Genomic DNA, 11,386 nt, shown 5'->3' on the forward strand with positions numbered 1-11,386 from the left:
GGGAGAGAAGCACTCGATCATCAGCAAACACGAGTCATTTGACTTCAGATTCTAGTAGGGTGAGGCTGGGTGTTGCAGACTGTTCTAGTGCCCTCACCAATTAGTTGATATATATGTTGAAGAGAGTGGGGCTTAAGCTGGTACCCTGTCTCACCCCCAGGCCCCGTGGAAAGAAATGTGTGTGTTTTTTGCCAATTGTAACCGCACACTTGCTGTTTGTGTACATGGATTTTATAATGTTGTATATTTTCCCCCCAACACCACTTTCCATCAATTTGTATATCAGGCCCTCATGCCAAATTGAGTCGAAAGCTTTTTTGAAGACTTTGCCTATATTTTGGTTTGTTTGTCAATTAGGGTGTGCATGGTGAATACGTGGTCTGTCGTACAGTAATATGGTAAAAAGCCAATTTGACATTTGCTCAGTACATTGTTTTCGCTGAGGAAATGTACGAGTCTATCCCACGGTAGTTATTGGGGTCAAATTTGTCTCCACTTTTGTGGATTGGGGTGATCAGTCCTTGGTTCCACATATTGGGGAATATACCAGAGCTGAGGATGATGTTAAAGTGTTTAAGTATAGCCAATTGGAAGTTGTGGTCTGTATATTTTATAATTTAGACATTTAGACATTTAGAATACCATCAACACCACATGCCTTTTGGGGTTGGAGGGTTTGTATTGTGTCCTGTTGTTTAATTACATTCAATGTAATTGGATAGTCCAGTGGGTTCTGGTAGTCTTTAATAGTTGATTCTAAGATTTGTATATGTTTTTGCTGTTTGTTCTTTGTTATAGAAGTGGTTTATCCATACATCTCTGTTTTGGATAGATAACTCTTCGTGTTGTTGTTTGTTTAGAGTTTTCCAATTTTCCCAGAAGTGGTTCGATTATATGGATTCTTCAATTACATTGAGCTGATTTCTGACATGCTGTTCCTTCTTTTTCCGAAGTGTATTTCTGTATTGTTTTTGTGATTCACCTTAGTGAAGGCGTAGGCTCCAGTCTTCTGGGTCTCTATGTTTTCCATTGGTTAGGTTTCTCAATTTCTTTCTGAGGTTTTTGCATTCTTCATCAAATCATTTGTCATTGTTGTTAATGTTCTTAGGTTGTCTGCTTGAAATGTTTAGATTTGATAGGGAAGCTGAGAGGTCAAATGTACTGTTTAGGTTTTTTACTGCCAAGTTTACACCTTCACTATTACAGGGAAATGTTTTGTCCAGGAAATTGTCTAGAATGGATTGAATTTGTTGCCTAATTGTTTTTTGGTAGATTTCCACACTACTTTCCTTCCATCTATAGTATTTCTTAATAGTATTCAGTTCCTTTGGCTTTGATGCCTCATGATTGAGCAAAGCTCCATTCAAGTAGACTGATTTTGCTGTGATCTGATAGGGGTGTCTGTGGGCTGACTGTGAATGCTCTAAGAGACTGGGTTGAGGTCAGTAATAAAGTAGACTACAGTACTACTTTAGCTATAGGTGTACCTACCATAGGAGTCCCCGCAAAGCCTACCATTGACTATGTACATACCCAGGGTCCGACCGAGCTGCAGGAGTTGTGACCCGTTTTTGTTAGTTATGTTGTCGCAGTTGTGTCTAGTGGGGCATATGGCAGAGGGAATGCTGTCACCTCCCAGGTAGGTGTTTGTCCCCCTGTGTGCTGAGGGTGTCAGGTTCTTGTCCAGTTCTGGCATTTAGGTCGCCACAGACTAGTACATGCCCCCTGGGCCTGGAAATCGTTGATCTCCCCCTCTAGGATGGAGAAGCTGTCATCATTAAAGTATGGGGATTCTACTGGGGGGATATAGGTAGCACACATGAGGACATTTTTCTCTGTTGAGATAATGTCCTTATTCATTTCTTGCCAAATGTTCCTGTTTTGACTAATTTAATAGAGTGGGTTAGGTCACCTATATACCAAATTAGCATACCCCCTGAGTCTCTTCCCAGTTTCAAACCTGGTAGTTTGGTGGATGGGACTACCAGCTCTCTGTGCTCGCTCACTCACTCGCTCGCTCGCTCACTCACTCACTCACTCACTCACTCACTCACTCACTCACTCACTCACTCACTCACTCACTCACTCACTCACTCACTCACTCACTCACTCACTCACTCACTCACTCACTCACTCACACACAGCTGTGAAATCCATCTACTCAGGGGGGGGGGAGACAGTGAATGACATCAGTGTATTTATATGTAGGGATGGGCATTTGACATTCTTTGACTGTTCAAGTACCCGCATTATTTTTTTTCGAGTACTCGAATGGAAAAGCAAATCTATTTTTAGAACTCAAGGCCCGCACTGGAAAATAAATATTGCACATTTTATCTATATGCCAACAGACCACAACAATGCTTAATTTATCATAACCATTACAGATAACAAATCCTAATTGCTAAATTGCCCCATATATATTCCGTCAATAAAATGTTAATTAATTTATTGAAACCGTAATATCAACTGTTTATATTACATTGTGGAACACAATCTTTAAAAAGGCAGTAACCTCAGCAGTGGTGCTTGCTTCTAGAATCCTTGTTTAAAAATAAAAAAAATGTCTTGTTTTTTTATTTATTTAGCAGACAAGATGTTCTTATTTCTCGAGCCCTTATCATAGTCAAGACACGCCTATTTCATTGTAAAGAAATGTAATATAACAGAATAAAATATAACATTATTTTTTTTCCAAATGTAAAAAGTTGCCATTGTGAAGTAATTCACATCTCGTGCCTGGAACAGTTATTTTCAAAGAGTGATCATTTGAAACCTGGCTCAATTTGGCCAGTTGAAATATAACAAAATCTGAGTTACAAACCAAAATCTGTCTTCTTTTCGATATACAGATGTTCAATTTAGTTTATTCTGCCTGTTCTCTGGAATTTAAGTGGATGAACATTTCCACATTGGACATTGTATGGTGATGAATTACAGCCACGACATCAGTTTGGTGAGTAGGCCTATGCTCACTGATTCTGATGAAAGTACACTCTTTGTCTTTTCTCAAACCATTTTTGCATATTTTCAGTGTGGAACCTGTCAATGTTTAGGGGGGGTTATAGCCTAGGGCCCTAGGCTAACCAATTCTAAATGGCACTAGCAGTTTGCAAAGTAGCATAAGCAAGAACTAGACAGGACGCAATTATTCCAAACTGTAGCTCATTGTTGGAACACATATTTTCCTACTTCAATCAAACAGTCCATTTTGAATTTGTGATAAAATTTGACATGGAATATATCTTGTGTATCCCATCATATTTGTTTTATAGACTTGTATTTCTGTAAGCCTAACATGGAACCCAAACCGGCTGCGCGTGTGCGCCATCGTGCATAAATGTATTTTGTCCCCCTACACCAAACGCGATCACGACACGCAGGTTAAAATATCAAAACAAACTCTGAACCAATGACATTAATTTGGGGACAGGTCGAAAAGCATTAAACATTCAATTTAGCTAGTTAGCTTGCACTTGCTAGCTAATTTGTCCTATTTAGCTAGCTTGCTGTTGCTAACTAATTTGTCCTGGGATATAAACATTCTGTTGTTATTTTACCTGAAATGCACAAGGTCCTCTGACAATTAATCCACACATAAAACGGTCAACCGAATCGTTTCTACTCATCTCTCCTCCTTCCAGACTTTTTCATCTTTGAACTTTATATGGTGATTGGCATCTACACTTTCATAGTATTACCACGACGACCGGCAAAACAGTTTGTCTTTCAATCAGCCACGTGGGTATAGCCAATGAGGAGATGGCACGTGGGTATCTGCTTCTATAAACCAATGAGGGGATGGGAGAGGCAGGACTTGCAGCGTGATCTGCGTCAGAAATAGGAATGACTTCTATTTTAGCCCTTGGCAACGCAGACGCTCGTTGGCGCAATAATTGAATAACATATATTCCAACATTTATTTTGCAACGCTCGCGCACGCAATGCGATTGGTATAGTCCGGGTATAAGGAGCTTGTGTGCGCACTCAGAACGCGTGTGTGGAGGGAGGAGTCGGAATTCAATTGAGTGAATGAGATATGGAGGGGAAAGGGAATTTAAGGAGAACAGTGTGATGCTGGACTTGTTTTCTTTTTTGTTGTTCCTTGGAAAGGCGCATGTACAAATGGAACATTAGAGTCAAAGCAAATTACCTTTGTCTTCAAGACAAAATTTCACTTGCCCGTTCTGGCAGCCACAAAGCACATTCCACCAAATAGTTTTACAGTATAAAAAAAAAAAGAAGTGATTTCTGGTTAAAGATCAAGCTTTGATGTCCGTTTGAAGACTCGATGCTCATACCCAAGGGGGAGTGAGTGGGTATGAGGCCTCCTATCCTAACCCTTTCTGCTTCGTTGCTCTTTTAGGTGAGACAGAATGCAGCCCTGTTGTAAGACCTGGGGTTAGGGAAGAAAGTGACTGCCCCTGACACTCTGGTTCATTTAGTCTACTTTGGGAGTTACTCAAGGTGCTGTTTTGTTTTCTGTCACTGTCAGATTGAAGCAATTAGATGTGTTTTACGGGGGTGTCTCAAAATTATGTAGCCTATAAACTAGCCTACATTTTAGTTCACAGAAATGTTTTTTATTTAAGTTATTTTAGACATTTTTTTTCTGCTCTTGCCTTATAGCTGACCCTGTAAAACAACACATTTCACCTATCTGGTGAATGTGACAATAAAACCATATATTTTTTAATATCTGGTGTATCAGGTATCTATCTAGCTTGCGTGAGTCGTCCTCCCACTTTCGATCAACAGAGACAAAGCATCAGGCATGTTGCGGCAGAGCAAACCTTCCCTATCAAAACAGAGGTTCTGTTGGCACTCTAGCTTTCACGCAACACTTAGCCTCTCAGTGACTTTGTATTTTCATTACACATAAATAATGCCTTATGTGATTGCGTAAACTTGGCTTTCATTGTGTTACTTCCTCATTTCATAGACAATGAGACACGGAAGGTGAACATGTTCTTAGAGAGGCCTTTTGTCATGTGACAGTGTTCAGTGGACCGGTCAGTCAACCTGCCAGACTACTGTCTCTGCTCCGGCAGGGCTGGTTGGTCCAGACTTGGGCTTGTCTGGCTGGCTGTCTGGTTGTGTCGGTCCGGCTGTGGATCAACTTGTCATAAACAAGCTCTCGTCCAGCTGCTTTTTCCATCCAGCCAGCCACCACACCCTGACTGACCTGTCACACAGACAGTGGTGGTGCGCCCTTGGTCCAGCAGAGCTTAGGCCTAGACGAGGCCGGATTAAATATAGGCTGGTCTGGAGCCGACTTGTCAGTTTGTGGAAGTCAGACCACAGACATCTAGGGAAATGTCCAGCCCAGCCAGCGATCCCAAACTATCATTACGCAGTGTGTACAGTGACTTTCAAACACAGCCACTGTCAGCTGAGTCAGCCAGGCTCCCACAGAGCTACTCTTTAGATAGTCTGAGCACAACAGACACATTGGCATCCTCTAGGTATGACAGCATTAGAACAGTGACCTCCTAATATCGGCTCACACAGGTGTTCTCTCAGTCACATCATTAAGAGAAAGGAAGTGGTGGTCTTCCTGACTGTCGGAAACCTCCTACCTACAATGTGATCATGTGTGAGTGACCCAGATGTTATCATTACTACTCTATTGTGATGTAGTCTGAAGTGAGAGCATCTGATCACATGGCACCTCATGATGCCGTGCAGAGGTGGTGTGAAGTGAGGTGCTCTGGAGGAGGAGAATGCGGTCAGCCTTTATGTCTTTAATGAGTCAGTGTGGTGTGTATTGTTGTCATGGGCCAATGGAATCGTGTCGGAGTGCATTCATGCTTAGGGGGCGGTTGTGTAATCCCCTGGCACTTGAAGTATGTATACACTACACTGGAGCAAGAGACAGATCGTAAATTACTAGAGGAAGGCATCCACCCAGCCTGGCTGCCTGCCGTAAACTGGGCCAAAGTGTTGTTTTATAAATAGAGGGAGAGCGTGGGTCGTGGGGCTGGGCTCTGTGACGTCGCCAAAACGATACAGGGCCGCTCCCTTCTAAACTTCCTGTGGGAAACAATCTACAGCTTGTCTTAGGCTGAGCCCAGGTCACGTCACGCTGCCCAACTCCCCCCACCCCAGCTGGCCACCCCCTCACAGGGCTTATTCTACTCTTTGTTGAGGCAGACTGGATTTCGCAACCTCTTGTCAGGTCCATTGTGGATTCCCCTCACCTGTGGTATATTAAGAAGAGGACCAGGAGAATTGGCTCATTGTTTGAGGAAAAAATGAATCACTGGCACACTGCACACTAGTGAGAGTAGCAGACGTTCAAGGAACTAGGCTATAGCTAGCTGCAGCCTGTATGGAATCCTCCCAGATGAATCATAGAAAAGCTAAGAATTGTCATCAGGTTATGAAACTTGGACCTGGGTAAACATGCATGATGAATGTGACACCTGACTTACTGTGCCTATATAGAATCATACAAAGTACATTAAAGTGCTCTCAAATGTGTGAAAATCCAGATGTCTAGTTATACATCTCCACCATTGACTTAATGGTTAGTCTATAATGGTAAGATTTTCTGACTAAACAGGTTTGCAACCGTTTTAGTTTTCTAGTTTGAAAAATGTAAATCTTTTGCAAATTAAGTGGTGTAGCTGCATTTCTGTACTGTATTTCCCATAAAAACAGAACGTACAGAACCAGTGTGTTGGAGCAAAGTAAGTCCCAGGATGAGGCACGGACTCCTGTTGCTAAGTTACAAATGTGTTTCCTATTTTTAGTACCTGAGACAAGGATTCTTTCGGAAAGATTGTATTTTCATTTTGAATAAAATCATTGAAAACAATTGAATTGTTTCATGCCATTTGCGCTATAGTAGTTAAATAAAAATTGGAGTCGGTTTGACCGAAAATTGGCCTCCTTGGTTGTTTGAAAGTGACTCCAGTCTACACTAAGATGTCTCCTACTTGAGAGCACTTTTCTGTGCTGCATGCTATCGATCCACGAGACCTCACATGAGCACTTCAACAAGTTGTCAGTGGTTTAGAGAAAGCTTATTCTTTCTTGTCTAGTTTACTTTCGATTTTAAAGTGCAATACTTTTTTCAATGCACGTTTATTATTTTAAGACAACTTTGGTTCATTTTTGCATGATTTGTTTAGATTTATTGGTCTGAATTGCGGGCACTTTGCAATATGTAGGAAGTTTCATTCATATTGTCAATAGGCAGCTGTTCCTCTGACAGGCTCTTGTCTGTATGTCCATGTACACAGAGCAATGTCATGTCTCGTTATGTCCACATCTCATGTACAAAGCAGTCACTTTGGCTCTTTGGTATCTGTCGCTCTGTCTCTCTGTGTCTCAAGGTCTGCCTCTGTGTGTCAGTTCTGATTCACTGTGTCTCTGTCTGTGCGTCTCAGGTACAGCAGTGTGTTCCCCAGCCTCAACATTGCTGTGAAACGAAGGGAGCAAGCTCTACAGGACTACAAGTGGTTACAGTCAAAAGTAAAGAAGTATGAAGAGAAGGAGAAGACGGGCCCCACCATGGTCAAACTGCACCAGGTACGCTGCTCTTTCAATGTAACGGAACAGTGCTAAACAGCTTCTGCTGGCACGTGTTGCCACTTCATCTCTCACTCCATCTCTCTGTTGGGCAGCAGAAGTCCTAGTATGATGTCAGTGTGTTCAATACAATCAAGAAGTGAACAAGGTACAAATGTTGACTGGCTGTGAACAAAAATAGTTGAGCGCAATGCATACTGTACATGTGCTCTCTGTTCACCCACACAAGCTACCAGGCTTTAGAAGTATAGCCTTTAGAAAAGACACTGCTGCACATATACAGGCACGTAATTGAGTATTGTAGACACACTCACAGAGACCTCTTCAGCAGCACACACACATTCACAGATATCAATGCAGTGCTGCCTGGGCTCACACCCTCACATGGCTGCCCACCCACACACATTGAAAAAAGCATTGTCAGGGGCACAAAGCCTAAACAGGCCCCCTATCTCCTTGGTCTTTGAATCTCACAGCTCTTAGAGAAATGATCTTGACAAAACACTACCACACCATTTTAACAGACTCACTAAGGACGGACACACAGAGTAGATTCTCAAGATAAACATGAGTGCTCACAGGTGATGCTGTTACACCCCCCCCACGAACATACACACACATCATGCACTCTAAATCATACATATTCGTTGAGATATAATTTCTTTATGCCCACCAATAGACTACGTACTAATACATCACACATCATCCTGATCAGCGGTGGTGTGGTCTGCACACAGCCAAGTCTTCCCACATAACCCACTCCTCTTCACTTGTGGTCGTGATTAGTCTTTTTCTTTTTTTTCTCTATTGTTCTGCGTCAGAACACATTTTCATTCTCCTATTGTTTTTCATGGTTATTGACAGATGACATTCCTGAGAACGAAGCTGGAATGTGATTGTTGAGACTCCATAGTAATGATGTGTGTTTTTGTTGAAGTGTTGACCTGTCTTCTGTTTGCCCCCGGCCAGGCCAGGGAGGAGCTGAGACCAGTCAGGGAGGACTTTGAAGCCAAGAACAAACAGCTGCTGGATGAGATGCCCAAGTTCTACCACAGCCGCATCGACTACTTTCAGCCCAGCTTTGAGTCACTCATCCGGGCACAGGTGAGCTATAGTGTGGCTGGGTGCACACGTACCCAGTTTTACTCCCGTGAGCCATCTTTGTAATGCATATATACATGCACAGTTATGAATTATTAGGCCTAGGTATGTATGAGCATTCAGTTGATACACAAAACTTGTTCACATCTGGCCGAAAAGTTTCCAATGGGTTTTATTCGTAATTTTAGTAGATTGTTGATCTGTAGTGTTGTGTTGCCCCCAGCTGTCTGTTGACCAACAGCAGAGAGGGTGGTAGTGGAGTGGAGAGAGAGTGTAATCCTTCCTGTCTCCCTCCACATAGTCTTAATGTGATTAACCCCCCACGCCTCCCTGATTAGCCCAGGAGGCCCAGGTCTGTCCGTCTATCTGTCTGGCTCCAGCCCCTCTAACCTGCAAGCCCGTCTCGCTTTAACCAGACTAGCAGCTGAGCCGGGCACCCTCAACCGTCACCCACGCCTACCCCCCCGCACACCAGCCATGTCATTTTGTTTTTGGGATAGAGACTGGCACACGCCTAATCAGATTGAGTAGTGGCCATGTCACTAGGCCAGGCTGGCACTAGGCCAGGCTGGCACCCCACCCCCAAACACACTGACAGACCGAAAGCTGCCTATCAGACTCAAACAACATTTAGTCATTGATACAACCAGGCAAGCCCAGAGGGGGTTCAAAGGAAGTTGATATTTGCGCCCTTTGATCTATCCATAGTTCTGTCTTCCGTGACAGAGTTCTTTACTTTCTCTGTGTTTCTGTTAGATTACAACAAGAGGGTAGGCTTGCATGTGATGACTGTTACTGGAAGACTGGAAGTGAATGGAGCCCTCCTGGGCTGGCTGAGTAAAGACAGACTTGTGTAACAGCAGCGTAGCCTGATCTGCACAGCTCAGGAGATGGTGTCACTGGAGGCAGTCTGAATAAACTTGGCAGCTGCCATTAGGTCTCTGGTAATCTTGTTAATTGATCAGGATTATCTCCTCCATAGTAGCTCTGTTATGTAACACTGGACATCACCTCTCCCTAGAATGATGATTGTAGAAACATGGATCCAATGCCCTGTAAGATAAGGATTTAATAAAGACCGGTTGTGGATATAAAACTATTGGGTGAAGATTTTGGGCCTTCCCACTGTTAGTGTCCCTTTTTCAGTGCTCTGTCCTCTATGGACATTGGAGCAGGTCTGTACTCAGTCATCTGCAAAGAATGACTTGAAACAGTAATGAGGGCCCTCTGAAGGCAAAGCGCTGATGACTCAAATTCAAAAGCTCATCTCTAACTCCAGAACACTGTGAATGGAGGCGGGGGGTGCGCAGTTGGGCCAGAGGGACAGACTCCAGTGCTGGGCTGTTCTACACACCCACTCCTCCAACACAGCCGCTCCTGGGTGGTCAGTCAGCACAGCAGCCCATGCACGGTCTGGACTCCCACTCCCCCGGACCTGCTGCATGGCTCCCAGGGCGCCCTCACAATGCCTCCCTTTGTTCTGAGCTCTAGCACCACTAGCAGGAGTTTCATGAAATGGCTATGAATGGGACGCAATGCTCTGCTGTGATCGGATGTGCCTGTCCACCTGTACAGATGCTGGATAATTGAGACATTGTCTGAGTGTGGATTCCCTGTGGTTGTTCTTGGTTAGGGTGTTCTGTACTGCTTGTACTAGCAGAAAGAAATGTGTTCTTTTGACACGCTACTGTCATAATGATTTAGTTATATTGCACTTCTCCTGAGGCAATTGATAGACCAGATTGATAGAGATGGGATCTTATTGGATGCCCCAAAAAATGATCTCATGTACTGTATGTTTTTTAAATATTGTTAGTGAAATAAAGAGTTGAGGTCAGATGAGTCGGTGTAGCTCTCTGTCTAAATAAATATTTAGTCATCAGGGCCAGGTTGACGAGGGTGTGTATTTGGTTATTTGTATTAAAAAATATATATATTTTAAAAAAGGTAATATAAATAATTATGCATTTGGCCATTGGCTCCTTTTCATAGGTGGTCCGTGGAGTTTATGGCACATGATTACTGGGCTAATTGTAGAGATTGGATGACATAAAGGATGTTCACCCCAGACCGGACACAGTGATCTGGTGTACATTATAACTGACATGTATCCCATAGCTTTTTCACCAAGCCATTTTTTAAATGAAAAATATCCGCTTTGCCCCCACATACACTGGTAACCCAATACTCATGGCCCACTCATGTGGTCTAGGTGACAGAGTTCGGTATAAACACAGAGGCTTTTCAAACTGGGTTCACTGGGTATACCAATTAGCTTCTGTTAATATAACTGGACTGAAGCTGGAACACGTCATGTGGAATAGACATTTGGATAGTTAATCACAGTTTAAATGTAATTCTTTGAAAATGGCTACATGATCATTTCTCTACCAGCATGCATCCTGTGACAAATCTCTTATAGTTGCATGTTCTCCCTACCCAAGAGAGAGATCTTCATTTTCCTATCTGAAATGGCCTGTCTCTCTATTCTTCAATGCCTTGATCTGCCAGCAGCTCTTCTTTTATTCCAGCCGCTATGCAGAACACACGTGTGCATTTCCAAATAAGTCTGAAATGCCCCCTAAAGTGCACTGTAGCGTATGCATCGCTGCATGAATAAATATTGAAATGTGTGTGGGTTTCAAGGGGTTGTATTTCCCAGTACTTTCATTCTCGGCCCACTCTTCTGGAGTCTTGTAATGTGATTAAAGTCTATTAATCATCAAAGCATCTCTCCTGGGATCCTGAC

The 11,386-nt window shown here is 43.1% G+C and overlaps 1 pseudogene; it reads left to right on the top strand.

Annotated features, from left to right (window-relative positions):
• The window catches only part of LOC112248462, a 48,875-nt pseudogene that overhangs the window by 35,449 nt on the left and 2,040 nt on the right, over positions 1-11,386 (top strand).

This window comes from Oncorhynchus tshawytscha, linkage group LG04 (genome assembly GCF_018296145.1).
Source record: "Oncorhynchus tshawytscha isolate Ot180627B linkage group LG04, Otsh_v2.0, whole genome shotgun sequence".
In the NCBI taxonomy this organism is placed as follows: domain Eukaryota; kingdom Metazoa; phylum Chordata; class Actinopteri; order Salmoniformes; family Salmonidae; genus Oncorhynchus; species Oncorhynchus tshawytscha.